Genomic DNA, 5,309 nt, shown 5'->3' with positions numbered 1-5,309 from the left:
GGGGAGGGATGGGGGAGAGAGGGGGAGGAGGGAGGGAGGGATGGGGAGAGAAGTGGAGGGTGGGAGGGATGGGGGAGAGAGGAAGGAGGGATTGAGGGGAGAGAGAGAGGGCAGGGGGATGAGAGGAGAGAGAGGAAAATAGTGCAAGAGGAGGGAGGGAGGGAGGAGAGGAAGGAGATTATGGAGTGGCCAAAAAGCAACAAGAGCTGGGAAGAGTGTCTATACGGTGAGAAAGATGTTGCATATGCAAATTCAACAGCAAAAGCAAAACAAATCCTTTCCTCAAATCATTCCCTTCTCGCTACGAGAGCGGAGCAGGTACGAGCTTTGAACTTATCTTTCCCGAGCTCTGCTGAATCTCAAGGGGAAAACAACTCTATTAATTGAATATGACAAATAATAAGCAGTTAAATCGTCTTTTACCCATCCGATATTGTGAGTTATTCAGTCAGGATATTGTAAGAAACACTTTGCATAACAGCTTCAACCAAATATATCCAGGTCCAAAACACCCATTACTAAACCTTCCATTGAATATAGATACCTATCTACCCTCTACTGTAATACGTCTACCATATAGCATACATACAATAATATTCTACACCCTACTTCTATACCATACTCTCTTCACAAGCAATGGAATTGTACTGATTGAGAATAAAGTATATTAATAAATATATTTCCTGGCACACAGCTGGAAAAACGTGGATGTACGCACACACACAAAATGTGTTGTTATACCCCATGATCCCTCTATAATGTATTTTTGCTGGCAGCTCTTTGATTTAATGTTTGAAGTATAAATAAACTGTAGAGAAAACTTTTATTCAATAATGCGGCCTTGAATTTTATTTTTTCTATTATAAATAAATAACTTATTTAAATCAATACATTTATCCCCGCATTCATTTTTCTGCTCTATCACGGTTATTTAGTATTCTGCCGGACGCAACGAAAAGGTTGGCTGAGTCACATCACAGAACAGCGGACTTTAAGTAACTATTGATTTATCGGGGAAAAACACAACTTAAAGGCCATAGGAGGGAAACGGTGCGGGGACTAAGGTCCGCAGAGAAATCTCTTATTCGCTGGACTGCCAGTCCGTCATCCTCCATTTCAAGGAATCATTTTGATAACGCTAATTGAACCTTTGTGTCACAAATGCAAAAAACTGTCAACAATGTGTTAAGTAGGAAAAGAAATAAAGGAAAGAAAGAAAAAATGAAAAAATAAATAAATAAAGAAAGAAAGACAGAAAGACAGAAAGAAACAAACAAACAAACAAACAAACAAACAAACAAACAAACAAGGAACAATCGTAGCCCCAATGTCTACCTCTAGCTATCTACACCTGCTCCTTCATGATCTAACCTTCACTGTTCAATGTTCAGAAGAGGCACTTTGGATAAAAGTTTGCAATGGTAAATGGGGCTAGTAAAAGGATCTGACGAAGCGGGGACAATGGAAGAGAGGGGGTGACATTTTTATCACCTAAATGAGACAAAGAAAAATGAAACCGGAATTATACGACAGGGAAAGGAAACTATAGACGGGATGTGACTTGATAGCTTTTTGTGGCCTGTAGTGAGAGAGAACCTACCCAATTGTTTAAACAACATTATGGCACGGTGTACCATATATACTGTGTCTATTATACGCTACACCCACTCAGACTTTATGAAACCACCACAGAAACATTCACCCTTCAACAGACAGGAGCCAACACACGGTGAAGCAAAAAAAACCCCAATCCCTTTCTATTTCTTTTAGAAAGTCACAGCTGACAGACGGGGAGCTGTCGGTCTGATTCCTCGGCCTGTGAGGCAGAAAGGCACCCGAGGGCAGGGATTCAAACCCAGCCTGCGAGACCTGCCTCATGTTCGCTCTGCCGTGAGGGGGACTGTGAGGCCGACTTTGCAGCGCTGCTCAGTGCCGTGTCTGAGTGAAGCCGACCAGGAGGAGTATAATAGGGGTCGTGTTTAACGGCTCAGGCATTGGCAGCTCTCGGTAACCAGAAAAAGTCAAGTAACAAGTTTTCTTTTACACTCATTTAGGAATCCAGACAAGGGGAAAAAGAAAAGTTTTTCGACGCTGGGTTTTGTTAGTGGTCAAGGGCACTTGAGTAGGAGTCTGAAATTCACAGGGAATTGAACTCACAACCATGCGTTCCCAGGAGAGCCTTGCTGACCTCAAATGGACCTCCCTGGCAATCTGGCTGGCATGCATGTAGAAATGTAGCCCTTCTTTTATTTCTTAATGAAATACTCCAATATTGTTCTGGTATTTGACATTTAAAATAGGAAAGCCTTTAATATGAGCCTTGTACTCAGAGTTGTGACCATCTTGACAGTCCTGTACTATAACATTATAGTTACATTACCAATATTTAAATAATAATGTTTAAAACATGCTTGTCTGTAAGCCCATCCCACTGTCCACACTTTAACTGTACAATAATGGTAAACAAGAAGTTCTGTAATACCTATACGAAACAAGTGGGTAAGTAAGTCTGTCCTACTATCTATGTTGTTATGCAAGTTATTTGTGATGGCAATTTACAAAAATCAAACACTTCCTCCGTGCAGTAACTAATGCACAAAGTGTCTTTAAACGTTCAAACAGAACTTTTCTCTGTTTTCCACCAACCCTGTCTCAAAACCCTCCTCCTCTTAGTTAGGGCGAGGTCTGCAGTATTTAGTCTGGCGGAGGCTGGTGTAGTCGAGGCCGCTCTCTAAAGGTCCCATGACATGCCACCAGGTGTGGTGTGATTAGCCGCTACAAGCCGTTCTGGAAATCGGCCCCTTATGACATCACAGGTGGCCGTGTCCACCTAGATGTGTGATGGATAGATGAGCAACGTTTGCTACAGTCCACTGGTTACGCTGGTAGACTGATTTCTCCCGCACACATCTAGGTGGACATGTCCACTTGTGATGTCATAAGGGGCAGATTTCCAAAAACGGCTTGTAACGGCTAATCACACATGTCATGGGACATTTAACAACTGCTTTTTATGTTTTCACAGGCAAACCCCCCCCTCAGAGAAGGCAAAGCGGGGCTGGTGAGGGAGTCCTGGCACACAGCAGACCCCCTCCCCTGATCTGCTGACGGGGCTTAACCTCGGCCAGAGCCAACGAAGAAAGATGACAAAATAATGAGCGGAGCGCGGACAGGTACTGCGGCGGCTCTTGATTTAGCTCTCCGGCGTGGGCCAGGAGCCTTGAGATCCATCGGGAGGAAGGGGCACAGGGGAGAGATAGTGGGGGGAGTGGAGCGAGGCGGATGGCAACAAACGGCACCCCCCTGCAATCACTCCACTCGCCAGATGGAGAGAAGGGAAAAACACTTTTGTACGCCGACACAAAAGCCCTGACGAGCGCAGCGAGTCTATCAACGTGAAATGCCGTCGAGCCTGACAATACTCTACGGCTTCTCTTGAATCTTTTGCTGTCTTTTCATTTCCATAATTCGTCTTGAACAAACGCTCCATCACGACAACCGTCGTTTCAGCCGCACATAAGCAAAGTCAACAGATTACAAACACAAGGCGTTTGCGTCACATTCATCAGGACACAGCCTCTCAAGACAAATCCAACAACCATCCAGCAACACCACACGAATAATCAAGCAATGTGTGCACACACACAAACAATCAAACACACAAACGACGGACGATAAGGACGAGGTCTCGCTCGGGGAAGGGTTTGCTTATAAAAAAGTTAGGTCTTTCACTCACAGACACAGACAAAGGGTAAAGGAATGATCCAAGAGCGGAACGGATTCTCACCCTCTTGGAGGCGGTGGTGTCAATGTGCTGAGTGGCTATTATCATGGACATGGCTAACCACGCGCGGGGAACCCTTCAGCACGCTGCTCTCAGAAGATGGGGGGGGGAAAAAAAAAATGCCGGTCGACCGGTCCTCCTCTGCTCCTCGGCGCGGCGAGAGAGTGACGTTCCTGGGGTAAGTTGTAGCCGTGTTGTTTACCCCGTCTGGGTTGGGACCCCCTCACCCCCACCCGCACACTCCACCTCACCCTCCCTCCCTCGCTGCCTGCCTGCCTGCACGCCAGGTGACGGTTGGTCTTTAGCAACGATTGGTCCGCCTGGTCTGGCGCCGATCCATCACCACGGCGACACAAGGCGCTCCGAGGCTGTAAGTACCCAGATCCATTCTGGAGGACGGGGGACTTCCAAGTGTCTGCTTGCCTCTCTCTCTCTCTCTCTCTCTCTCTCTCTCTCTCTCTTCTCTCTCTTCTCTCTCTCTCTCTCTCTCTCTCTTCTCTCTCTCTCTCTCTCTCTCTCTCTCTTCTCTCTCTCTCTCTCTCTCTCTCTTCTCTCTCTCTCTCTCCCTCCCTCCCTCCTCCTCCCTCCCTCCTCTTCCGGTCCCTTTCTCTCTTTCTACGTTCTCCCCATATCTCTCTCATTCACGGCGTCTCTCTACTCTCTCTCTTAGACCAACTCCCCCACCTCTACCTCCAGTATTCTTCTACGCTGTACCAAGCCCACTTGAAAACACACACACACACACACACACAGTTCATCAATATGTATCTGAGGGGTAACTTCTCTCCAATTCCCCATTACTTGTGTGTGTCTCCCCCCTACCCCATTCACATTCACATAACACTATGTGTGTGTGTGTGTGTATTAGAGTGTGTGTGTGTGTGTGTGTGTGTGTGTGTGTGTGTGTGTGTGTGTGCAGCTGCTGAGCCAGCCGTGGAAAAGGCCAATCTGTTTCTTGAAGTCTCCATCACCGATGTGTGTGTCGCAGTGTTTGGAAGCAGAGATAGAGAATGAGAGAGAGCGAGCGAGAGAGAGAAAGAGAGAGAGAGGGGGAGAAAAAGGGGGGCGGACGGAGAGAGGGCCAGATAAAAAGAAAGACAAGAAAAATGATAGAGGATGGGAGACAGAGAGGATGAGATAGAGCAAGAGTGAGAGGTGAGAGGATGAGAGAGAGAAAAAGAGGATGAAAGACCGAGAGAAAGAAAGAGAGGATGAGAGAGAGCAGGAGAGGAGAGGGGATAAGAGAGGCAGAGAAAGAAAGAGAGAATGAGAGAGAAAGAGGATGAGAGAGAGGGGGAGATAGACAGAGACATAAAGAGGATGAGAGAGAGAGAGAGGGAGAGAGGATGAGAGAGAAAGAGAAAGAGAATGAGAGAGAAAGAGGATGACAGAGAGGGGGAGGGAACGGGGGACCGCAGAGGAAAGGAAATATGCTCTTTGTGTGCATTACAAGTGATCTACTGCAAAGTAAACAATTGTGTACATTATTTAAAAAGGAAGCGTTTGTTGCAGCGATAAAGACCAT

This window comes from Micromesistius poutassou (assembly GCF_964030765.1).
Source record: "Micromesistius poutassou genome assembly, chromosome: 11".
Classification (NCBI taxonomy): domain Eukaryota; kingdom Metazoa; phylum Chordata; class Actinopteri; order Gadiformes; family Gadidae; genus Micromesistius; species Micromesistius poutassou.
Note: the sequence above shows the minus strand (reverse complement) of the source record.